This window comes from Bos taurus, chromosome 9 (assembly GCF_002263795.3).
Source record: "Bos taurus isolate L1 Dominette 01449 registration number 42190680 breed Hereford chromosome 9, ARS-UCD2.0, whole genome shotgun sequence".
Lineage (NCBI taxonomy): Eukaryota > Metazoa > Chordata > Mammalia > Artiodactyla > Bovidae > Bos > Bos taurus.
Genome location: NC_037336.1, coordinates 68,057,355 through 68,085,285, shown reverse-complemented (window position 1 = coordinate 68,085,285; position 27,931 = coordinate 68,057,355).

The following is a 27,931-nucleotide window of genomic DNA, read 5'->3' as shown; positions in this document are numbered from 1 at the left end:
GTTCAAAGGTGTGGTCAGGACTATTTGTCATTTTTGTGCTGTGACCAAACTTCCTGAGGTTAATGGGCTTAGAAGACAGGGCATCATTTACCTAGTTATTAGCAATAAATTAAAAAAAAATTTATTCCCATTTGAAGATTGTCTGATAACCTTTTCATTCACTGTTTAGCTACATTAACAAAGGAAGACTGTCCTGAAAATCCACATTTATAATTTAGTCATGCTTCAGGAATGATCTCTATCCATTTATAAGAAAATCCAGACAAAATATCTTCATATTATTCTCTGAAGATCAATATCCAGACTCATCATCTCATAAAACTGGCTCTCCCATGTACTTTCCTTATTTTGGCTAATGATACCACTTTTTCCCCCAGATGTCCAGGCTTTAACTCTGAACTTCTACAGTCAGTTGTCAAGTTGACAATAAACCACAATTGATAAGATATATTTTGAGGCCTCTGACTCCCTGCCCTCCCCCAATCCATCACATCTACCATGATCCATTTCCTGTACCTGTTACTGATCGTTGATTCCACTCTAGCACTGATCTCAGCTGTTTAAAGAGATGTGGTCCACCCTTATCAAGGACAGCCCATTCGTAGAATGACCAGTGATCTGGGGAGAAAAGACCATCTCGGTCAATTAGCTGTCACTTGCAGGAACTTCAGAAAGCCAACTAACTATTGCCAATTGGCTAGAGAAGTGGCAGCTGAGGGCTCACATGGCAATATCAGGGCTATAAAATTCTCAGGCATACATTAAAATTCTGAGGCAAGCTTAAGTTATGAACCAGAAAATTCTGGGCAAGTACAAGAAGATGATGAAATGGACTAGAGAAGGAGGCAGACCCACAAGGAGATGTGGAAGCAAGCAAGGAGGTGTGTCTTCAGACACAGAGCAGCCTTGGGACAAGGTTGGGTTTCCAACTCCAATTTCTAAAAGACTTGTCTTAATTAATTATAATTTTCTTCTTGAATACTCACCAAAGATTCATATGCCTTCAAACACTCCCACCCACCTTTATTTTAGCTAGCTTAAATGGCTCTTTTCTTGCAGTCCAAAGAGTCCTAATTGAAAGTTTCTTTCACAGCCATTCCAACACTTCCTAGAATGGCCATCACTCTAGTTTAAGCCATCATGATCTTTCGTTCCACAGAAGTATTACAAAACTTCTTGCATTCATTTTCCTGTTTCCAACCCACTGGTTGATCTTCAAAAAATCCATCACTCTGTTGCTCAGAAACCATATACAACTCCCCACTGTCGAGCCAACGAAGGACAAAATACTGTTGTTGCTATCTCATCTGCAGTTTTGTCTTCCACTACTTGCTAATACTCTCTCCTGACCTCATTTGATCATTTGCTTTAGGTGTCCAGACAAGTGTCAGAGTACACTACTGTGGGTCTGGTCCACTTTGTAGGGTACACATGTTCATTGTGTTCCATGGCCTACAGAAGTTTCTCGTATTATCCTTTGTTTTTCAAGAGAACAGTGATGTATTTCATGATTTCAAATGGCATAAAAATATTTATAAATCTTTTGTCTAAGACATTGCTCTTAAAGAGAAGTGCCTAAAATCTTTGTGTAACACTACGTTAGAAAATAATATGAGTTTTTATAGATTAGCTATGGGAAAGTTATCTGTCAGTAAAATCCTTCCTAAAATCTGCCTTTTCTTTGATTTTCCTGATTCATGAAATTAGCTTGTATTTCTCTGTTTCCCAATGTTTCTTCATCTCCTACGACTTTTATTCCTCCTTACCATATGCTTATTTTCACATTCATTCTGGCTCTCTTCTTAGACTGTAATCTCTTTGAAGACAGATCTTTTGTTGAATTCATATATTGATGGCCCCTGAAATACCTAATGTAGTTTTTTGTCCAAAATAGTAGCTCAATAAATGATTTAATTTTTTAAAACTCACATTGATCAAATAAATATGAGTCTGAGGGATATATTGTTAACAAAGCTGACGTATCTACATCTCTAGGGATTAAAATCTACTACTTAACAGAATAAATGCACCAAGTAATGTCAGTTATAGCACAGTGCTAGGTATAGACAAGACTTCAAATAGTACAGAGAAAAATTATATGGCTTACCACTGAAATTTAATCATATTCTTCAAAGCATGTGTAACAGTCGGATAATAAGAATATAGTAAATTTCAAAGAATAAGATCTGATCAACAGAGCTAAAGATTAATTCCATATCTCATCTCAAACCTTTGCAGAAAATGCTCTCTTTCACTGACTCCAGAATATTTGCTTTTTGCATGACAACAGACCCCTTTCTTTTGTGCCCACCAATCAGAATATTGACTTCTTGGCCACAGAAATATATGTAAATTTGCATCGTTTAAAAAATATTTATTACCTAGCAACTGTTTACAAAGCATTGGGTTAGATCCTCTGCAGAATACAAAACATTCACAATATCTGCTGTGTGCTGAAGAAATGTGGAGTCTAATTGGGGAAACCAAATATAGGTACATGAAAAGACTGCATTATAGCATAGCTGTATGATTGTTCTACTTATCTATTGCTGCATAATAAGCCACCTGTCATATGAATAAGCCAAAGATGACCCTTGTATATTGACCCCGTGTTGTTTACATCTTCACAGTAGGCTGACTGTTAGCACAAAGCCTGCTGGCACTAAACTCAAATTTTACGCATCCAATTTTAAAAATATATAGCCCAAAAGAGCATATTTTTAGCCATTGAGAGCCTGCCTGCTTGGCATAAAATCCATAAACTGCACCCAATATCTGATAGTCACATATTAAGACAAGGCAAGGGGCTATAAAAGACCCCAAGCTGTCACTGCTCTTTTGAGCACCTCACATCGCTTAATGTGTAAGCTTGCTCTCTGATTTCCGTGTCCCGTGGAGTTTCCTGTGTCCTCTTCCCTTTCTAAGTGGTGGCTTCATACCAGCTACCACTGGAAGGTCTCCTGCCCTGAGGGACTTACACCTAAGTTTGTCAAAGCACTCCCCCCCCCCCCCCAATAAAGCTGGTACCTGCTACTGCCACCACATGGTCTTGTTTTTTCTTGATGAGCCCTGAAATTCTCGAACTAACTATACTACCCCAAAATGCAATGGTTTAAAAGAACATTTATTTGACTCAATTTGCAATTTGGATAGAGTGTAGTACGGGTGGCTTATCACTGATACATTTGGCATCAACTGGAGACTGAAACCATAGGTCCCCTTTCAAGATGGATTCTTAATCCTTATGATTCTGTTGCTCTCTCTCTCTCCACATTGCAGTTCATCTCTAGGGCTTTGCTACATGGATTGGGCTACTTTGTGCTTGTGCTCAGTTGCTCAGTCACGTCTGACTGTGACTCCATGGACTGTATGTAGCCCACCAGGCTCCTCTGTCCATGGAATTTTCCAGGCAAGAATACTGGAGCAGGTTGCCATTTCCTCCTCCAGGGGATCTTCCCGACCCAGTGATCAAACCCAAGAATCCACCTGCCAGTGCAGGAGATGCAAGAGATGCAGGTTCGATTCCTGGGTTGGGAAGATTCCCTGGAGGAAGAAATGGCAGCCCACTCTGGTATTCTTGCCTAGGAAATCCCAAGAAGAGAGGAGCCTGGTGGGCTATAGTCAATGGGGTCTCAAAGAGTTGAACAGAACTGAGTGACTGAACTACTTGTTATATGGTGGTTGGCTTCCTTAAAACAAGCATTCCAAGAGGCCCAGGATTTCCAGAATGACACTCAAGTTCATTCTGTTTGTCAAACAAGTCATTAATGACAACTCCAATTCAAGGGAAGGAAAATTAGACTACTTCTCGAAGGAAGAAGTAGCAAAGAATTTTACATCATCTTTAATCCACCACAGTGATTATTTATGTATTAATGTACACTCAGTAATACAAATGAGGACTGCTTATACTCTTATATAGGGTTTGACAAACTACAGCCTGTGGGCTGAATCTGGCCCATTGCTTATTTTTATAAATAAAGTTTTATTGGAACACAGTCACACTCGTTTCCGTATTATGCATGGCTGTATTTGTGTTACAACCACAGAGTTGAGTAGTCAAAATCAAGACCCTGAAACTTGCACAATCAGAGATATTTACTATCTGGGCCTTCATAAGACAAATATACTAACTGCTAATGTGTGATTTGAATTGCTTTTTTTTTTTTTTTAGGCAGCCCTGTGTGGCATGAGGGATCTTAGTTCCCTAACCAGGAATGGAACCCATGCCTTCTGCATTGGGAGCATGGACTCTTAACCACTGGATTGCCAGGAAGTCCTGAATTGTTTTTTAAAATGTACTTGTTAAGTACAAAATTCCTTAGGAAAGGCCAACTGACAAGCTTGCAACACTGCCAGAGCCACACACAGTGACTATCTGGAGCAGTAATGAGTCAGTTTTGTCTGTCACCGACAGACGGAGTCAACCACTGTGCTGTTTCCTTCAGTCTTGACTACTATCCTTGGGAGCTTACTGTGTGTTTACCAAATGTGTGTTTAAAGTGTTTTCAATCAGCATTTACCCAATCACGAGCAATGAGTGCAAAAAAGCAGTTACGTGTGCTAAAAGTGTAAGTAACAAAAGTGACATTTATGACAAAAAATAATAATTTTAAAAGGAAAAGTGATATGAAAATGCATTTGCTCTTGTGCATATGGGACAAATCATTAGAAGGGTGTCTTCCAAAGAATTAAGAATAAATATTGCTACATGTGAAAAGTGCTTTGCTCTGTGATTGGGAGTAATCAACAGACAAAATGTAAAAATGGAGCAATGAAAATACACAGGTGAGACTAGAGGGGCAATCTCAAAGCCTTCTGAATAGCATGCATTCTGGAGATGACGTTCAGGGTTTGCAAATTTGAAAGCCAACTAACCACAGTAGAAGGTCTTGAAACTTTTGATGAAAGATATATTTCCATAGGTGCAAATTTCTATTGAAATATGCACAGTATCAAAGTGAGAAAAGGTGTGAACATCACAAAAACAATTCCCTACATTTGCAGAGATCAACTATTTCCCACTTAGGCAGACTTCCACGGTACTCAAAACTGATTTTTTCTTTTACTTCTTTATTAAGTTTTCTGATAGCAGGCATGGGGTAAAGAAGGAAAAAAGAAGGCTACTTTCAGATCGCAAAGAACAAATTGACTCTAATTTGTTGAAAATCCTTCCATGAACTAAGATGCCTTTTAGAACAAATCTGATATTAAATATTTTTAAAACAGAATTTCTGAATTTCAAATTCTGTAGTTGAAAGACACAAGGAAACAGACAAGCAAAACAGTATCCATACTGAAACATGTGATATCACATTTGATCCAGTAACTTCTAAACATAATAACTTTCACTGTAAAGCTTAGGGCAAATTTTTGACATAATTGGTGATTCATTGTTATTAAAAAGGCTTTTTATTAACAACATCTACATATTTCAAATAAATTGAAAATTTTCTTGGATCAATGCAACCAAAATAAAATTCAGGAATATTTTGAAGGCTGAAGACTTTCAGGGTCAACCATAACACTTAGCCTTTCTTTTTGTGCCCATCAAAATAGTCTCATGGTTTTTATTGAATGACTTTATTACAAGTTCTCATAAAATACTATCTTCATCTTTTTTAAACATGGAGATTCCACATAAGGTTTCCTTTGGGAAAAAAGTGTTCTACTATTTAAAGACTTGAAAATCATGACTATAAATTACAGAAACTGTTGAGGATTTTTGAGCAGGAAAGTTACATAATAAAAGTGGTATTTTTGGAATATATTAATCTGGTTCTATGTCAGATGGATTGCCCAGAGACCAGTTAAAAAGATACTATGAACAGCGTCCTGTGAAAATAACCATTATAATACAATAGAAAATAGAACTAAGACCTATTATATCTGTTGGAAATCATGAGAGGGATAAAACAAAGTGGTTGAAATAGTATGTTTATGTGCCAAATAGGCATGCTGAAAGGCTTTTTCACCTTCAAGCTCTATGACTTTCTTTTTACTTCAAATAAAAAATGTAAAACAAAGAAAGAATTACACTTCAGAAAGTGTTCAGATAGACCCCTAATAAAGGGAAAAAGCACTTAGCAATTTTTACCCGACTTCATCCAAAATGGCTCTGGTTAGTTTAAGGGCATTGACTAGATATGAGAGCTATCTGAACTTTTAACAATGAGATTCTCACCTGCCTCCATTTTTTAACCTCAGAAGCATTTTTCCTTGACTTTATAAAATTCTTTTCAAAGATAACAAATATTCATATATTTGATGTAGAAAAATTATAGAAATATATAGAAGCAAGCAAAAAATAAAATTACTTGTAACTTTACAGCCTAGATAGAGTGGGTTTGGAAGTCTATATGCTTCTTACCATATAGCCTTGTCAATATTATTCTATATAAATATATTCTATATAAATATATACAAATAAACAAACAAAGTTCAAATAAAATAGGATTATACTCTACATTCAAGTAGATGTTTCACAAGTGAGTCTCATATATTATTAATTATATATATATATAATATAATATATATAATATTATATATTATTAGTTAAATATTTGATGTTTTTGAACTGTGATGTTGGAGAAGACTCTTGAGAGTCCCTTGGACTGCAAGATCAAACCAGTCAATCCTAAAGGAAATTAGTCCTCAATATTCATTGGAAAGACTAATGCTGAAGCTGAAGCTCCAATACTTTGGCTACTTGATGCAAAGAGCTGACTCCTTAGAAAAGACCATGATGCTGGGAAAGATTGATGGTGGGAGGAGAAGGGGATGACAGAGGATGAGATGGTTAGATGGCATCACTGACTCAATGGACACGAGTTTGAGCAAGCTCCAGGAGTTGGTGATGGACAGAGAAGCCTGGAGTGCTGCAGTCCATAGGGTTGCAAAGAGTCGGATGTGACTAAGAGACTGAACAACATTTGGCAACCAGGGAATAAATTTAACTTATATGCAGAGTACATCATGAGAAATGCTGGGCTGCATAAAGCACAAGCTGGAATCAAGATTGCCAGGTGAAATATCACTAACCTCAGATATGCAGATGACACCACCCTTATGGCAGAAAGTGAAGAGGAACTAAAAAGCCTCTTGATGAAAGTGAAAGAGGAGAGTGAAAAAGTTGGCTTAAAACTCAACATTCAGAAAACAAAGATCATGGCATCCTGTCCCATCACTTCATGGCAAATAGATGGGAAACAATAGAGACAGTGACAGACTTTATTTTGGAGGGCTCCAAAATCACTGCAGATGGTGATTGCAGCCATGAAATTAAAAGACACTTGCTCCTTGGAAGAAAAGTTATGACCAACCTATGGAGAAGGCAATGGCACCCCACTCCAGTACTCTTGCCTGGAAAATCCCATGGACAGAGGAGCCTGGTAGGCTGCAGTCCATGGGGTCACTAAGAGTCAGGCACGACTGAGTGACCCCACTTTCACTTTTCACTTTCATGCACTGGAGAAGGAAATGGCTACCCACTCCAGTGTTCTTGCCTGGAGAATCCCAGGGACAGAGGAGCCTAGTGGGCTGCAGTGTATGGGGTCGCACAGAGTCGGACACGACTGAAGTGACTTAGCAGTAACAGTAGCAGCAGAGAGCATATTAAAAAGCAGAGACATTACTTTGCCAACAAAGGTCCATCTAATCAAAGCTATGGTTTTTCCAGTAGTCATGTATGGATGTGAGAGTATAAAGAAAGATGAGCACCAAAGAATTGATGCTTTTGAACTGTGGTATTGGAGAAGACTCTTGAGAGTCCCTTGGACTGCAAGGAGATCCAACCAGTCCATCCCAAAGGAAATCAGCCCTGAATATTCATTGGAAGGGCTGATGCTGAAGCTGAAACTCCAATACTTTGGCCCCCTGATATGAAGAACTGACTCATTGGAAAAGACCTGACACTGGAAAAGACTGCGGGCAGGAGGAGAAGGGGATGACAGAGGATGAGACGGTTGGATGGCATCACCAACTCAATGGACATAGCTTGAGTAAACTCTGGGAGTTGGCGATGGACAGGGAGGCCTGGCTTGCTGCAGTCCATGGGGTCACAAAGAGTCGGACATGACTGAGCAACTGAACTGAACTGAAGAATCAATGCCCAGAAATCTAGCATGTAATTTTAAGCAGACTATCTTGGAATTGAAATTTAACTCAAAGTATTGTCATAAGATGTGCATGATCTCCAAAATAAAATAAATTTAATTTGCATCTAATCATAGGTTGTAAAGTTAAGTGTTTATAAACACCAGTCCCTTTTAAACTTCAACACTGGCTTGGTCTCAGTGTGTAACCAGAATTTAGTATCACAGGGTCCATCTGAGCATCTCACCAGATTGGAACTGAAATGGAGTTCCAATAGAGTATGTCTATTCCTCCTCCAGACCATCACTTGTCTGTGTTTTCAACTGATGGTTTCAGCCAGGCATGTTTCTGCTGTCTCAAATCGGTGTCTTCTCCAACAGAGCCCAGCCATAGTCATCAAAACTTTGTGTCTCTCCTTCCCATTCTTCTGCTTACTGATACTCCCATCACCTGAGGCTACTGAACCCCTAGTGATTCATTGACTGTATCAAAGCAAATGATCTGTTCCTGGAAGATCCAGGGATTGACCCCTTGCTCTGCATCTTTCTCCTGGCTTATGTTCAAGGGCTCTTGTTACCATACCAATACCTTTATATACTACAGAGCTAACAATATAAATCCTGGAAGCCCTCATTAACACAGTTCCTCTTACAGCACTGATTGTGTGACATGAAACCTGACAACTGTGTGCAGCAAAGACATAGATCATGTTAAAATCACCAAAGCCCTTTTGTGTGCTTCACAATAGTGCATTATCTCTGTGAATTAAAACCAGAGTATGCTAACCAACATCATTTTTTTCATTATCAGCTTGGCAATAATCAAAAAGTTGAACAACATTCTGCTTCTAAGGCTATGGGGTAATAGGTACTCTCATATATTGCTAGCTGAAGGACACAAAATACAACCACCATAAAGGACATTTTGGCAATATTTTTAATAGTTACAAATGTATTTACCCTTTGACCCAGCAATCTTACTTCTGGGAATATGTCTTACTGGCATATCTGCACACATCAAAATGATTTATGCCCAAGGTTATTCAATATTGCTTTGTTTGTAAAAGCAAAAGATTGGAAACAACCCAAGTTATCTATCAGCAGAGGAGTGGTACATAACCATAATGGAATATTAGGCATCTGCAAAAAATGGTGAGGAAGCATGAGATGCACTGGTAGAGAAGGATCTCAAGGAGATATTATTAAGGGTAAAAGTCAAGGTGAAGAAGAGGGCCACATTTTATATAGGAAATGGAAGAATCAGTACCAGCAACTAGGTTAACCATGAGGGGTGTGGGCTTTAGGAAGTAGAGTGTGAAGTAGATGATTAGAAAGTGGCAAAAAACTCAATGTATCCTTTGTTAAATGCTTCTCTCTTAGTTTTTAAAAGCTCATTTGAATGTATCACCTTTGTTTTTTTTAAAAACACAAAATAAATAAAACTTTTTATTTCATTGTTTTAGTTCACTACAAGATCACAAGAGTCTTCTAATTCTTTTCTCTGGTTTAATCACTTTGAATAAGAACACTGAGATGTCTTCTTAGATGAGCTTTCCTGGTATAAGGAAAAAGGTTTAAAAAGTATTAAATCAATGTACTTATAAATTACTATGAATATCATTTATTAGTTTTCCACTTTGTAGCATTAAGAATCTAAGAAAATCCTAAGCAACTCTGACTTTTCCACTTTTCTGACAGTCTTTTCTGAAAAGAGTGATAGGTCATCTGAACCTCCCTACTCCAAATACATCTATGTCATCTTAAAAAGAGATGGAAAAATTATTTAAGCTTTCATATGGATAATTGTTATTTTATAAGTACCACAAAATAAGCAGGAAACTGTAATGTGATTAAGCTGAGAGGCAGAGAATTGTCAAATATATAAGAATTTGTTTTTTAAAAGTTATTTATGCATCAAAGTATTAGCAATTTTAATACAATGGATGGCTCAATTGGATAAAACAGACATAATTCATTAACTTGACAGGATAATTTCAAATTGTCATCTAACATGTGACCACATTGACATGTTTAGTTCTCATGGTAAGATGTTTCTAATAGAATTATGAGTCCTGCTTCAAAGCATGATTTCCATAATAAAATTGAAGCAAGACATGAGAACTAAAGATAGTATTATTATGCTTTCATAAGTATATGTTATTATCATGTTATTATTATTTTAAAAAATGAAATGGAGTGACCTATATGGGAAAAGAATCTTAAAAAGAGGATATAGATACATGTATAACGGATTCACTTTGCTGTAGAGCAGAAAGTAACACAATATTGTAAATCAACTATATTCTAATTTAAAAAAGAAATGAAAACTAGCTGTGTGATTTTACAAAGGTGACTTAACCATTTATGAGCCTCAGTTTCCTCATTTGTTCACAAGATGATAGTAATCCCTTTTCTTAGGGTTGTTGTAAGGAATAAATGAAATAATGCATTTGAAGTTGTGCTCAAACTATGTCTGGCATACAGTAAGTGCTCACTAAATGGTGGCTATTATTTTGATCTTATTTGAATGTCAACAATCTTATAACATGGCATGTATTGGTTTTTACCATTTAATCACATGTATTCATAACTAAGACTTCCCTGGTGGCTCAGATGGTAAAGCATCTGTCTACAGTGCGGGAGACCCAGGTTCTATCCCTGGGTTGGGAAGATCCCCTGGAGAAAGGAATGGCTACCCACTCCAGTATAACTAAACATGTATGTATATATAATTTATGACATGATATTACTGTTCTAATAACACAGAAAATGCTTATGATTTGCTAATTGTAAAATTGGATTAGGAAATTTAATGAATACAAGTGCGTGCATGGGACTTTTTGAAGGAGGTTGCCATTATCTCCATTACCTCCACCACAGTTTGACCCCTGGACAAACAACAGGGAAGGAACACAGCACTGCCCATCAACAGAAAATTGGATTAAAGATTTGCTGAGCATGGCCCTGCCCATCAGAACAAGACACAGTTTCCCCCTCAGTGTCTCCAATTAGGAAGCTTCCATAAATCTCTTACCCTTATCCATCAGGGGGCAAACAATGAAAACCACAATCACAGAAAACTAACCAAACTGATCATTTGAATCACAGCCTTGTCTAACTCAATGAAACTATGAGCCATGCCATGTAGGGCCACCCAAATCGGACGGGTCATGGTGGAGAGTTCTGACAAAATGTGGTCCACTGGAGAAGGGAATGGCAAACCACTTCAGTATTCTTGTCTGGGGAATACCATGAACAGTATGAAAAGGCAAAAATATAGGACACTGAAAGATAAACTCCCCAGATTGGTCAGTAGGTGTCCAATATGCTACTGGAGATCAGTGGAGAAATAACTCCAGAAAGAATGAAGAGACAGAGCCAAAGCAAAAACAACATCCAGTTGTGGATGTAACTGGTGATGGAAGTGAAGTCCGATGCTGTAAAGAGCAATACTGCATAGGAACTAGAAATGTTAGGTCCATGAATTAAGGCAAATTGGAAGTGGTCAAACAGGAGATGGCAAGAGTGAACATTGACATTTTAGGAATCAGTGAACTAAAATGGACTGGAATGGGGGAATTTAACTCAGATGACCATTATATCTACTACTGTGGGCAAGAATCCCTTAGAAGAAATGGAGTAGCCATCATAGTCAACAAAAGAGTCTGAAATGCAGTTCAGTTCAGTTCAGTCGCTCAGTTATGTCCAACTCTTTGTGACCCCATGAATTGCAGCACGCCAGGCCTCCCTGTCCATCACCAACTCCTGGAATTCACTCAAACTCACGTCCATTGAGTCGGTGATGCCATTCAGCCATCTCATCCTCTGTGGTCCCCTTCTCCTCCTGCCCCCAATCCCTCGCAGCATCAGAGTCTTTTCCAATGAGTCAACTCTTCGTATGAGGTGGCCAAAGTACTGGAGTTTCAGCTTTAGCATCATTCCTTCCAAAGAATACCCAGGGTTTATCTCCTTTAGAATGGACTGGTTGGATCTCCTTGCAGTCCAAGGAACTCTCAAGAGTCTTCTCCCAACACCACAGTTCAAAAGCATCAATGCTCAGCTTTCTTCACAGTCCAACTCTCACATCCATACATGACTACTGGAAAAACCATAGCCTTGACTAGATGGACCTTTGTTGGCAAAGTAATGTCTCTGCTTTTGAATATGCTATCTAGGTTGGTCATAACTTTCCTTCCAGGGCGTAAGCATCTTTTAATTTCATGGCTGCAGTCACCATCTGCAGTGATTTTGGAGCCCCCAAAAATAAAGTCTTACACCGTTTCCACTGTTTCTCCATCTGTTTTCCATGAAGTGATGGGACCGGATGCCATGATCTTTGTTTTCTGAATGTTGAGCTTTAAGCCAACTTTTTCACTCTCCTCTTTCACTTTCATCAAGAGGCTTTATAGTTCCTCTTCACTTTCTGCCATAAAGGTGGTGTCATCTGCAAACGTAGTACTTGGATGCAATCTCAAAAGCGACAGAATGAGCTCTGTTCATTTCCAAGGCAAGCCATTCAATATCACAGTAATCCAAGTCTATGCCCCAACCAGTAATGTTGAAGAAGCTAAATTTGAATGGTTCTATGAAGACCCACAAGACCTTCTAGAACTAACACCCCCCAAAAATGTCCTTTTCATTATAGGGAACTGGAATGCAAAAGTAGGAAGTCAAGAATACCTGGAGTAAGAGGAAAATTTGGCCTTAGAGTACAAAATAAAGAAGGACAAAGGCTAACAGAGTTTTGCCAAGAGAACGCACTGGTCATAGCAAACACCCTCTTCCAACAACACAAGAGATGACCCTACACATGGACATCACCAGATGGTCAATACTAAAATCAGATTGATTATATTCTTTGCAGCCAAAGATGGAGAAGCTCTATACAATCAGCCAAAACAGGACTGGGAGCTGACTGTGGCTCAGAACATGAACTCCTTATTGCAAAATTCAGACTTAAATGGAAGAAAGTAGGGAAAACTACTCAACTATTCAAGTATGATCTAAATCAAACCCTTTACAATTATACAATGGAAGTGACAAATAGATTCAAGGGACAAGATTTGATAGAGTGCCTAAAGAACTGTAGATGGAGGTTCGTAACATTGTACAGGAAGCAGGGATCAAGACCATTCCCCAAGAAAAAGAATGGCAAAAAGGCCAAATGGTTGTCTGAGGAGACCTTAAAATTGCTGAGAAAAGAAGAGAAGCCAAAGGCAAAGGAGAAAAGGGTAGATATACCCGTTTGAATGCAGCATTCCAAAGAATAGCACGGAGAGATAAGAAAGCCTTCTTCAGTGATCAATGCAAAGAAATAGAGGAAAACAATAGAATGGGAAAGACTGGAGATCTCTTCAAGAAAATCAGAGATACCAAGGGAACATTTCATGAAAAGATGGGCACAGTAAAGGACAGAAATGATATGGACCTAACTGAAGTAGAAGATATTAAGAAGAGGTGGCAACAATACACAGAAGAACTATACAAAAAAGATCTTAATGACCCAGATAACCACGATAGTGTGATCACTCACCTCCAGCCAGACATCCTGGAATGCAAAGTCAAGTGGGTCTTAGGAAGCATCACTACAGACAAAGCTAGTGGAGGTGATGGAATTCCATTGTATAGAGATTCTCCATCTTTGGCTGCAAAGAATATAATCAATCTGATTTTGGTATTGACTATCTGGTGATGTCCATGTGTAGAGTCATCTCTTGTGTTGTTAGAAGAGGGTGTTTTCTATGAGGTGATGGAATAGTTGGACTATTTCAAATCCTAAAAGATGATGCTGTGAAAGTGTTGTACTCATTATGCTAGCAAATTTGAAAAACTCAGCACTGGTCACGGGACTGGAAAAAGTCAGTTTCATTTCTATCCCAAAGAAGGGCAATGCCAAAGAATGTTTGAATTACTGCACAATTGCACTCATCTCACACTCTAGCAAAAGAATGCTCAAAATTTTCCAAGCCAGGCTTCAACAGTACGTGAACCATGAACTTCCAGATGTTCGAGCTGGATTTAGAAAAGGCAGAGGAACCAGAGACCAAATTGCCAACATCTGTTGGATCATAGAAAAAGAAAGAGAATTCCAGAAAAACATCTATTTCTGCTTTATTGACTATGTCAAAACCTTTGACTGTGTGGATGGGAATACCAGACCCCTTACCTGCCTCCGGAGAAATCTGTATGCAGGTCAAGAAGCAACAGTTAGAACCAGACATGGAACCACAGACTGGCTCTAAATTGGGAAAGGAGTACATCAAGGCTGTATATTGTCACCCTGCTTATTTAACTTATATGCAGAGTACATCATGTGAAGTGCTGGCCTGGGTGAAGCACAAGTTGGAATCAAGACTGTTGAGAGAAATATAAATAACCTCAGATATGCAGATGACACCACCCTTATGGCAGAAAGGGAAGAGCCTCTTATTGAAGATGAAGATGAGAGTGAAAAAGTTGGCCTAAAACTCAACATTCAGAAAACAAAGATCATGGCATCTGGTCCCATCACTTCATAGCAAATAGATGGGGAAACAGTGGAAACAGTGACAGGCTTTATTTTCTTGGGCTCCAAGATCACTGCAGATGGTGACTGCAGCCATGAAATTAAAAGATGCTTGCTCCTTGGAAGAATATCTATGACCAAACTAGACAGTATATTAAAAAGCAGAGACAACTTTACCAACAAAGCCATCTAGTCAAAGCTATGGTTTTTCCAGTAGTCAGGTATGGATCGTAGAGTTGGACTATAAAGAAAGCTGAGCACCGAAGAATTGATGCTTTTGAACTGTGGTGTTGGAGAAGGCTCTTGAGAGTCCCTTGGACTGCAAGGAGATCCAACCAGTCAATCCTAAAGGCAATCAGTCCTGAATATTTGTTGGAAGGACTGATGCTGAAGCTGAAACTCCAATACTTTGGCCAGCTGATGTGAAGAACTGACTCATTTGAAAAGACCCTGATGCTGGCAAAGATTGAAAGCAGGAGGAGAAGGGGATGACAGAGGGTGAGATAGTTGGATGGCATCACCAACTTGATGGACATGGATTTGAGTAAGCTCCAGGAGTGGACAGGGAGGCTTGGCGTGCTGCAGTCCATAGGGTAGCAGAGTCGGACATAACTGAGAGACTGAACTGAACTGAACTGATGATTTAAAAAATCTCTGGTAAAATAATAGCAAGAGATATACAAGCATATTAACAGTTATAGGTATTGGGGTAGTAAAATTATTAACTAACTAACTAAAATAATTAAAAATAATTATTTTATTTTCTCTATTTCCTAAATTTTTAAAAAAATATTTTTGTAACTTTATAATGACAAGAAACATAAACTTGGTGGGGGCAGAAATAAATAAAATAAATTGTCAGAAAAGACATACTATTGGCCAAAAAGTTCAATTGGAAAAACCTGAATTGGCCAATCCAATACCTTAATTCAGGTAATATTAATAATTTAGTGTCCATCCCCACCCCATCCCTCAAACAAATATCCTGCATTTACTACTGCAACAGAGTAAACTCTCTAGGTTTGGGTATATAAAACATACTTCTAGGGGAAACAGTAACTACATCAGAAGATGCAAAGGAATATATAGTAGGAAGAAAGAAAATTAAAAAAAAATTACTGTGTGTCAGATACTGCCAGTTTCCTCACTAACCTCTTCTCTTCTTTAGTGATACAACCCCAAGTTTGTCACGATGGCAATGCACTCTGTTAAAAAAACTTTCCTGGATCCCCTTGTGGCAATGGATGACCACGGGCCCCACCTTATATAATAAAGTATAATCCGGAATCACTGGAGAGACTTAGTGGGCCTGCTCTTGTGGCTTTCTGTCCCTTCCTCTTTCCTGCTAGCTACACAGATGCGTTGCCTGGTTACAGCCATCCATCATTTTGCCATTGTGCTTATTAAAGTTACAAACTGAGTATGGCAGGACCAAAAGTTTTAAGTTTGGGTCCCAGCCAGTAGTAGCTGTACCTTCCTGGACAAGTCTTCTCATTAGGAGAGAAAACTGAGTTGTACCTTCCTGGACAAGTCTTCTCATTAGGAGAGAAAACTGAATTGTACCTTCCTGGACAAGTCTACTCTTTGGGAGAGAAAACTGAGTTGTACCTTTCTGGACAAGTTTTCTCCTTAGGAGAGAAAACTGAGTTGTACCTTCCTGGACAAGTCTACTCTTTAGGAGAGAAAACTGAGTTGTACCTTCCTGGACAAGTCTTCTCGTTAGGAGAGAAAACTGAGTTCCTGAATGTGAAAGCTACCATGAAAATATCATGCTTTTTGTAGCAAACAAATCCTAACTATTACACATGAACTCCCAACCATGCCTAAAGCAGATCAGAGAGAAAGACACTCTCTTTTGAACTGTGGCTTATGACAGGGAGAGTCAGAATTTAGAATTTAAAAGAGACTTGAAACAGGCAACACTGACTATATTTTTTTCACCATGAAGTCTTTCCTATATGTGTGGGCTGTGTTTCTGCAATGTCATCTAGGACCCACGATATTTGTGACCTTTTTTTAATGTAGAAAAGTATACATTAGAAATGTCCATATGTTGACACTCTTGAACACCTTGAGTCTTGGTCTCTTGCAGCCCTTGGATTGTGTGTATGAATGCTAAGAAGGCACGACTTGGGTTGCTTCAAGCAAAAAATGGTGTTCCACAGAATCAGTGATTTCTGCCAGCAGGAGAACACACTTTCAAGGAATATTCCACCTGGAAGCTGTCTTGTGTGCTTGCGTGTGTGTTCAGTCACTTCAGTCATGTCCAACTCTTTGCAATCCTATGGACTGTAGCCCACCAGGCGCCTCAGTCCATGGGATTCTCCAGGCAAGAATACTGCAGTAGGTTGCCACGCCCTTCTCCAGGGGATCTTCCCAACCCAGGGATAGAATCTGCATCTCGTGCGCTGCAGGCAGATTCTTTACCGACTGAGCCACCAGGGAAGCCAGGAAGCTGTCTCCTTCCCCTACAAATTCAGACTGGTCTATAAAACTCCTCCTCTCACTACAAGACAGTACAAGAAAAGCCCCAAAGAAAGGAGTCGTTCCTGAGTATAAAAAAACTGTGACTGATCTGTCACAGAGGGACGTCCTTCTGTTTCAGCAGAGTTAGCATTAGTGTGAGTGTTAGGTTGTTGTGAACAATTGCATGGTGAGTCAGAACTCACTCCCAGGTGTATCTGACTCTCATGCTGTCACCACTACACACCATGGCTTCAGCCTCAACTGCTGACTAGGCTAAGGGTGAATCTTGAGCAGTTGTAGATAAGAGATGAAGAACTGTCAGCACAGCAAGAGGAACTGGCCATCCAACATACACCTGAGATCCAGAACACCTTCCCTTCAGCACAGCAGAGCAGACAGAGCATCAAGGGGTCACGCAGATTGGTTAATAAAGGACCAGAGCCTGCATTAGGAGAAATCTCACAGGGCAGAGCTGCCCCATCCCCCTTCATCCCACAGGTATGTCTTCTCTGAGTTTGATCCAGTCACGATTATTTAGTGAGAGAGAAAAGAATGAGAATAACAAGCACAATCCATTGCACGGAAATAAATTAATCTGCACAGACAGCTCAACTGGAGAGGCACCATCTGACTTAATGGGGGAGCCACAGGTCATTTGGGGTCCCATGGACTGTAGCTCACCAGGCTCTTGTGTCCATGGAATTCTCCAGACAAGGATATTGGAGTGGGTTGCCATTCTCCTCCAGGGGATCTTCCCAACCAAAGGACTGAATCCGCACCTCTTGCATCTTCTGCATTGGCAGGCGGGTTCTTTACCACTAGCGCCACCATGTTATGTACCAGTCAGGGTCCCCTGGCATGTAACAGATGGCACAATCAAACTGAGTAGTTCACAGAGAGTTTAATAAAGGGACTCAAGGCAAAAATGTGGACAAGATTTAGAGAAAACAGGAAGGGGTGGAACAACACCCTGGAACTTGTAGAACTCAGGACGCTTCCACAGTCCAGGTCTCAAAGGACAAGGGGAGCGAGTACTCTGGATGTAAGCGTGAACTTCCTCACAGGACCTGAGTCCTCTGGGGGAAGAAAAGCACTTCTTTGAGACAACCTGGTAGCTAGAGACAGGGAGTAAACACCATGATTTCCCTTGTCTCCTACCCTTGATTTCCTGATGTTATTTGCAGGTTTCTGGGAAGCAAAACAGGTGGAGAGTTGATCTCGAAGGACAAGCAGAAGATAAGTAGCGTATTTCATATGGTTCTAATGAAAAGACTCTTAACGAGACAACTTACAGAGACTTAAGCAACGTTAAGAGACATAAGAGAGATGTTAGAGCACCCAGAAACTAGCAACATTGCCACCCCTAGAAGTGAAGGGAGTGTTTCCATAGTCACATAGACACACACTCCCATTTCCCTGGGCTTCACACCTCTCTCCAGCTATGGCTGTCTCTTTTTGCCCCTTCCCATCAAACTTCCGAAAAAAATGTTATTTATCCACAGTTTCCGTTTCCTTTGCCACCACTCATTCCTTACTGTTTCCACCCATAAAACTGGTCAGTACTGTTCTTGCTAACATCTTTGTGTCATAAATGCCAAGGACACCCATTAGTCTTAGGGTTCGGGGCTACAGCTTGACAGTGGTGATTGATCCCAGCTATCAAAGATATTTTACTACACCACAAGTGTAAGAAAGAGTAGGTCTAGAATGCAGGAGATCCCTCTAGGGTTTCAGTTCAGTTCAATTCAGTCACTCAGTCATGTCCGACTCTTTGCGACCCCATGAATCGCAGCACACCAGGCCTCCCTGTCCATCACCAACTCCCGGAGTTCACTCAGACTCATGTCCATCGAATCGACGATGCCATCCACCCATCTCATCCTCTGTCGTCCCCTTCTCCTCCTGCCCCCAATCCCTCCCAGCATCAGGGTCTTTTCCAATGAGTCAACTCTTTGCATGAAGTAGCCAAAGTACTGGAGTTTCAGCTTTAGCATCATTCCTTCCAAAGAACACCCAGGACCGATCTCCTTTAGAATGGACTGGTTGGATCTCCTTGCAGTGCAAGGGACTCTCAAGAGTCTTCTCCAACACCACAGTTCAAAAGCATCAATTCTTTGGTGCTCAGCTTTCTTCACAGTCCAACTCTCACATCCATACATGACTACTGGAAAAACCATAGCCTTGACTAGACGGACTTTGTTGGTAAAGTAATGTCTCTACGTTTAATATGCTGTCTGGTTTGGTCATAACTTTCCTTCCAAAGAATAAGCGTCTTTTAATTTTATGGCTGCAGTCACCATCTGCAGTGATTTTGGAGCCCCCAAAAATAAAGTCTGACACTGTTTCCACTGTTTCCCCATCTATTTCCCATGAAGTGATGGGACCAGATGCCATGATCCTCGTTTTCTGAATGTTGAGCTTTAAGCCAACTTTTTCACTCTCCTCTCTCACTTTCATCAAGAGGCTTTTTAGTTCCTCTTCGCTTTCTGCCATAAAGGTGGTGTCATCTGCATATCTGAGGTTACTGATATTTCTCCCAGCAATCTTGATTCCAGTTTGTGCTTCTTCCAGCCCAGCGTTTCTCATGATGTACTCTGCACATAAGTTAAATAAGCAGGGTGACAATATACAGCCTTGATGTACTCCTATTCCTATTTGGAACCAGCATGTTGTTTCATGTCCAGTTCTAACTGTTGCTTCTTGACCTACATATAGGTTTCTCAAAAGGCAGGTCAGGTGGTCTGATAGTCCCATCTCTTTTAGAATTTTCCACAATTTATTGTGATCCACATAATCAAAGGCTTTGGCATAGTCCATAAAGCAGAAATAGATGTTTTTCTTGAACTCTCTTGCTTTTTCTATGATCCAGCGGATGTTGGCAATTTGATCTCTGGTTCCTCTGCCTTTTCTAAAACCAGCTTGAACATCTGGAAGTTCACGGTTCACGTATTGCTAAAGCCTGGCTTGTAGAATTTTGAGCATTACTTTACTAGCGTGTGAGATGAGTGCAATTGTGCGGTAGTTTGAGCATTCTTTGGCATTGCCTTTCTTTGGGATTGGAATGAAAACAATATCCACAACTGGGTATTGTTTTTGCTTTGGCTCCATCGCTTCATTCTTTCTGGAGTTATTTCTCCACTGATTTCCAGTAGCATATTGGGCACCTTCCAACCTGGGGAGTTCCTCTTTCAGTATCCTATCATTTTGCCTTTTCATACTGTTCATGGGGTTCTCAAGGCAAGAATACTGAAGTGGTTTGCCATTCCCTTCTCCAGTGGACCACATTCTGTCAGACCTCTCCACCATGACCCGCCTGTCTTGGGTGGCCCCACATGGCATGGCTTAGTTTCATTGAGTTAGACAAGGCTGTGGTCCATGTGATTAGACTGACTAGTTATCTGTGACTATGGTTTGTGTATCTGCCCTCTGATGCTCTCTCGCAACACCTACTGTCTTACTTGGGTTTCTCTTACCTTGGACGTGTGGTATCTCTTCACGGCTGCTCCAGCAAAGCGCAGGCACTGCTCCTTACCTTGGATGAGGGGTATCTCCTCACCACCACCCCTCCTGACCTTGAACGTGGAGTAGCTCCTTTCGGCCCTCCTGTGCCCATGCAGCGACCGCTCCTTGGATGTGGGGTATTCCCGTATCCTGGAATTAAGTCAATGGAAAGCTATACTGACCCAATACAGGCTACTGTTGGCCTAGACCCTTTAGGAATAAAGGTTTGAGTCATCCCACCAGGCAAGGAACCATGCCCATCTGAGGCGCTCCCTGAGGACAAAAGGAAGAGAGAGTATATCTGAAGAAGATAGTTAAACATAACTGCCATGACGTGTGATCAGTTGCAGAACAAAGACTGTAGTAGCTTTAAGTTTTCTTACTTTAATTTTTCTTTCCCTCTAGCATTCCCCTATCATCTAAAATAAGATGTGTTGATAGTAATTAACCCTACATCTCAGTATTAAATTATAGAATTTTGACAGGAGATTGTGGCTCAGCTAAAAGAGGTGTGAATATCACTGAAAGAGGGAGAAAGGGATTTACATCAACTTTTGGGAGAAAGCACCCACGTGTCTTTTTGTTGCATGGAGAATATTTGCATCAAGTTAGGCTGAAGCGTGGTTTGTTATTGTCTTTTTTGTAAGATGAAAGTGAAAAGTGCAAGTTAGTCACTCAGTTGTGTCCTACTCTTTGTGAACCCCATGGATTGCAGCCTGCCAGGCTCCTCTTGTCTATGGAATTTCCCAGACAAGAATACTGGAGTGGGTTGCCATTCCCTTCTCCAGAGGATCTTCCCAGCCCAGGGAGCGAACCCAGGTCTCCTGCATTGCAGGAGGATTCTTTATTTTCTGAGCCGCAAGGGAAGCCCTGTTTGTAAGATAAGTATGATCAAATGAGGTAGCTACAGATGCCACTTTGGTAAAGTGTAAATTGCAGTAGCTTTGTACAATTTTTAACTGTTTCTCAGATTTTCTTTCTCTGTCTGGTTCTGATTTAGCATTGGCCATAAGAGAAGCTTGCATGAGATATGGAAGGAAGATGTGAAGCTGCAGCTATATGTAATGTCAGTGGGGCTGGGTACCAGATTTTGCGGCAATTCACATATCTTGTCACTGCTCTGTTAGCTCACCTTGTTGGTGTGTGACACTTGGGCTGGATGCTCTTTAATCTCCTGCTAGCTCTCCTTCTTCATCATCTCCAAGTCCTAGCCAAATGCATGTACAGCTCCATGGTGGAAGGGCTAGCTTCTATTGCTGGTCTCCCATCATACTGAGATTGGAGGTAGTGAGAAACAGACTCAGCTTTTGGTTTCCTACCATACATATCTTTCTTTCCTGATTGCCAGACTAGCTAACCTATAGCAATCTGGGGGCTTAATACTAGAACCAGAGGCAATGGCCAGCATAGACTGCTCCACTAGCTTCCATAATTGTGTAAGATCTAATTGCTATAACAAATCATTCAAAGTGGCTACACTTCGCTGATCAAGCCTAGAAACAAATATCTATACACTTGGGAATTACAAAAACATTCAGAAACAATCATTCAAAGTATTTCATTGACATGTATCTCTAGTCCCATTTGTCTAAAGTAGCAGTCCTCCAGCTCTCTCTTTGTGTGTGTATGGGAGGCGGGTGGGTCTTTCCTGACATTTTTAAAAAGAACCTGGGCCAATTGTTTTGTAAATCTTTAACTTGGATAGATTATTCTTTCCTCGTGATTATATTTTGGTTAAAGATTTTGGCAGATGTACTGGATGAGAGGCAGTATTCCCTGCTCCATGGTCACCTCAGAACACACTTGATCTCATGTCTCATTATTACTGATCTTAAGTTTGATCTCTTCACAAAACTGACCTCTGCCAGATTTCACTTTTTTTCCTTTGAAAGGTACTTTTTTCCTTTGAAATTAATATATAACCTACCAAATGAGATTATAATATTGGATGCACATCTGGTTCCCTAGTAATCTTTCATCTAATCATTTTAGCATCCATTGATAATCATTTATTACTATGAAGGTTGCAAAATGGTGATTTGAAATTCCATCATTCATTTTTTATTAGGTGGCATTCTTTTGTGAAGAAGACCCTTCCATTCTCCCCACCTTCCCTTTTAATGTTTTTGCTATCAGCATGAACTCATGGATTCTTTTTCTTTTAATGCCATCCATTGTAGTCCATTATGTCATTTTTCATTTTGTGCTCAAATTATAAAAAATTTAACCAGTTAAGTGTTCCTTCAAGTAAGCAATTATGTCCAATAATGTTGTATAAGTTTCTTAGAGAAAGTGTATACATCTTTTAATATATTTAATTCTGAATATTTCCATTTTTGTATTATGTAAGTGGTATCTTTTAATTTCACTTCAGTATGGTTATTGAAGGCTTCTCTGATAGCTCAGTTGGTAAAGAATCTGCCTGCAGTGCAGGAGATCCCTGTTGGATTCCTGGGTTGGGAAGATCTCTTGGAGAAGCAAAAGGCTACACACTCCAGTGTTCTGGCCTGGAGAATTCCATGGACTGTCTATTGGTTCGCAAAGAGTTGAACACAACTGAATAACTTTCACTTTCATGGTTATTGCAGATATGTTATATAGCACATGATTTTGTATATATATTCATCAATAATTCTACATTCAACTATTAATTTTAATAAATTGCATTTAAGATTCTTTTAAGAGAATTTTATTTTATTATTTTGGCTGTGGCTGGTCTTTGCTGCTATATGCAGGCTTTCTCTGGTTGCCATGAGCAGGGGCTACTCTTCATTGTGATTTGTGGGTTTCTCATCATACTGGCTTTTCCTGTTGCAGAGCACAGGCTCTAAGCCCATGGGCTTCAACAGATGCAGTACATAGGCTCTGTAGTTGTGGCACATGGGCTTAGCTGCACTGTGGCATGTGGGATCTCCCCAGACCAAGGATGGAACCAGTGTTCCTTGCATTACAAGGCAGATTCTTAACCACTGGACCACCAGGGAAACCTCTGCATCCAGATTATTTTGGACTTTCTGTTTTCCCAATCCTACTGTCTGAAAATGACAGTGATGTTGAAAGTTAAAATCTCTTAGTTATGTCCAACTCTTTGTGACCACATGGACTGTAGCTTGCCAGGCTCCCTTGTCCATGGAATTCTCCAGGCAAGAATACTGGTGTAGGTTGCCATACCCTCCTCCAGGGGATCTTCCCAACCCAGGGATCGAACCCACCCCTCCTGCATTGCAGGCAGATTCTTTACCATGCGAACCACCAGGGAAGCCAAGAAAACTGGAGTGGGTAGCTTATCCCTTCTCCAGGGGATCTTCCTGACCCGAGGATTGAACAGGGGTCTCCTGCATTGCAGATGGATTCTCTACCAGCTAAGCTAACAGGGAAGACCTTAACTTGTGCTAGTTAAGATCTCTAATAAAATGTTGAATAGAAGTGCTACCAGACATTCTCATCAAATTCTCAATATTAAGGAGCAAGATATTAATCCTCCATGATTAAGAATTTTTGCTGTAGGGTTTGGTAGATACCCTCTATTGGATTAGTGATTTTCACTTTTATTTTTAGTTTTTCAGGACATTTAAAAAATATATATATATTAAAGACTTTGTAATTATCTTTAAAGATTTTGTAATTATGTTTGTGAGTGGGATTGACCTTTAATTTTCCTTTCTGATAGTAAGCTGGTCTGGTTTTACTATGAAGGTTATATTAGCTTACTGAAATGATTTGGGGAATCTTCTTATAGGTAAAATAAAGTTTAAGAAGATAGAGACATTTGCAAATATTTGACAGAATTCACATTTGGAGACATACAAATCCAGGGATTTTCTTATATGGAAGTTTTTAGTGATTCAAATTCATTAGAACTATACAAGAGAACTATTTTAGTTTTCTACTTCTTCTCTAGTCAATTTAATAAGATGCATTTTTTGCTTTGAATTGGTCTTAAATTTCAAATTTTTCGGCACAACATTGTTCATATTTTCTTATTAACTTTTTAATGCATCTAGTAATATCTCCCTCTTCATTCCTAACAGTAATAATTTAGTTTCCTCTCTCTCTTTTTCTTACACACACACATGCACTCACATTCAGTAATAACAGAATTTTGTCAGTTCAAACTTTCTGCAAACTATACTTTGGGCAGAGTTTGTCCTCTTTATTGTGTTTTCTATTTAACTAATTTCTGATCCTATCTTTATTATTTTCTTCTGCTGCTTTTAAATTTATTTTTCTGAATTTTGTCTCTTCTTGTAATAGATTCTTAATCCATTAAATTGCAGCCCCTATTTTTCTAGTATACACATTTAGTGTTGTACATTGTCTTCTAAGAACTGTTTCATATTCTGTAAGAATTAATTAGAAGTGACCCATGGGTTTGTTTGAAGCATATTTCTTAATTTATAAGCACGGGAATATTTCAGATACTTTTAAAAAAATTATTCTTAGTTTAATTGTATGTGATTAGAAAATGTACTTTCAATTATTTCAGTTCTTTGAAATGCACTGAAATTCATTTATGGCCGATATATATGGCCAATTTTTAAAATATTTCATTTGTTCTTGAAAAGAATGTGTTAAACAATGGTAGAATTTGTTCCTTAGGCCAGTTTTTTGATTGAAAATAAGACCTAAGGTCTTATTTTCCAAATCTTATATAATCACGTTTGTATTTTTTATCAGTTGCTGAGAGAAGTGTGTTAAAATCTTAGGGTATAATTGTTGATTTCTCTTTCTGTTTCATTTAATTATTGTTTTTGAATAGTAGAATTTGAACCACTATTATTAGTGAAGACAAATATAAAATTATTATATCATCCTGGTAAGTGAAACCTCTAAATAAATATGAAATAATGATCTTTTCTCTAATATATATTTTGCTTTACAATGTATATTATAAGTGTGCTTCCATGGTATTTCTTTTTGCATCCATTCATTTTCAATCTTTTGTATACATATATTTGAGTTATTTCTTTTTCACAAACATCAAACAGTTGCATTTTTTATTCTTTCTGACAATCTCTGTCATTTAAACAGCCCATTTAGTCTACTTACATTTAATATAATTACTATAGATATACATGGTGCAAATTTAGCAACTTATTTTGGACTTTCTACTTGTCTTACATATTCTGTTTCTTTTTCTCTGTTTTCTTGAAATTGATTGTGTTCGAGTATGTATTTAAATCACTTTGTACTCTCTTTTGTAACTTGAGATTTAGTCACTCTTTTCCTTTTGTTCAGTACTTACCCCAGAAAGTTTAACTGCAGCCATGAAACTAAAAGATGCTTTCTCCTTGGAGGAAAAGCTATGACCAACCTAGACAGCATATTAAAAAACAGAGACATTACGTTGCCAACAAAGGTCCATATAGTTCAAAGCTATGGTTTTTCCAGTAGTTATGTATGGATGTGAGAGTTGGACTATAAAGAAGGCTGACCACTGAAGAATTGATGCTTTTGAACTATGGTGTTGGAGAAGACTCTTGAGAGTCCCTTGAACTACAAGGAGATCCAACCAGTCCATCCTAAAGGCAATCAGTCCTGAATATTCACTGGAAGGACTGATGCTGAAGCTGAATCCTTGGCCACCTGATGCAAAGAGCTGACTCAGTGGAAAAGACCCCGATGCTGGGAAAGACTGAGGGCAGGAGGAGAAGGGGACAATAGAGGATGAGATGGTTGGATGGCATCACCAAGTCACTGGACATGAGTTTGAGTAAGCTCCGGGAGATGGTGAAGGACAGTGAAACCTGGTGTGCTGCAGTCCATGGGGTCACAAAGAGTCAGACACAATGGACTGACAACAACAAAAAAATCAGCAAAAAAGTAATCACTACTTTTACCTTCCTCATGGAAAATATAAGATTCCTAGAATATTTTGAATGCAGTTTACACCATCTTGATTCACATATTTTTAGTTGTCATTTTCTTTGCATTTACCTTGAAAAAATTCCACTACTATCATTATCATTACAAGCTATACCTTCAGTGCTCCTGTAGATTTACTCACATACTTACCATTATCCGTATTCTTCATTTTTTTCAGTACCTAGGCCTACTATCCTTATGCTGAAGTATATCCTTTAGCTGAAAACTAGTGAAATTGTATTTCTAATATAATGAAAGAAAGTGACTTCCAACTTAAGTCCAATGAAAATAGATTTTAAGAGCAAAGGTAAAATAAATTCTTTAGGATTTTCTTTAACAAATTTCTACTTGTAGCAAGCTTGCACTGCATTTGTCTGAAAACAAATTTATTCTGACTTTGCTCTTAAAATCTATTCTCACTGGATTTAACTTGGAAGTCACTTTCAGCATATTAAAAATCAGTTCAGTTCAGTCGCTCAGTTGTGTCCAACTCTTTGCAACCCCATGGACTGCAGCACACCAGGCTTCCCTGTCCATCACCAACTCCCAGAGCTTGCTCACACTCATATCCATTGAATTGGTGATGCCATCCAGCCATCTCATCCTCTGTCATACCCTTCTCCTCCTGCCTTCAATCTTTCCCGGCATCAGGCTCTTTTTAAATTAGTCAGTTCTTCACATTAGGTGGCCAAAGTATTGGAGTTTTAGCTTCAGCATCACTCCTTCCAATGAATATTCAGGACTGAATGCCTTTAGGATGGACTGATTGGATCTCCTTGCAGTCCAAGGGATTCTCAAGAGTCTTCTCCAACAAGTTAAATAAGCAGGGTGACAAGATACAGCCTTGACGCACTCCTTTCCCGATTTGGAACCAGTCTGTTGTTCCATGTCCAGTTCTAACTGTTGCTTCTTGACCTGCACACAGGTTTCCCAGGAGACAGGTAAGGTGGTCTGGTATTCCCATCTCTTTAAGAATTTTCCAGTTTGTGGTCACCCACACAGTGAAAGGCTTTGGTATAGTCAATACAGCAGAATTATTAAATATATTTAACATTTCTTAAATATTAAAATAAAAAATATTAAAATATAATTTCACTATTTTTTTAGCTTCTGTTAATAGTACTGAAAATTAGTCTACTATTCTCTTTTTAAAATAACCTAACCATACTGTGGCAAAGAGTCGGATACGACTGAGCGACTGAACTGAACTGAACTGACTGTGGTTAATGGTGTTCCTTTACGGTTGATGTTCATTCAGAACCTCAGAATGTGACCTTACATTGAAAGATGGTCTTTGTAGCACTAATAAGTTTAGAATCTCAAGACAAAATCAGCCTATATTTGGTGTGGGCCCTAGATCTAATGACTTTTGCCCTGAGAAGAAGAGGGGAGGACACACAGAGACAGAGAGGCAAATGCCATGTGAAGCAACTTATAAAGATAAAGATAAAAGATTGGAGTGGTGCAGCTACATGCCAAGGAATGCCACAAATTGTTAGCT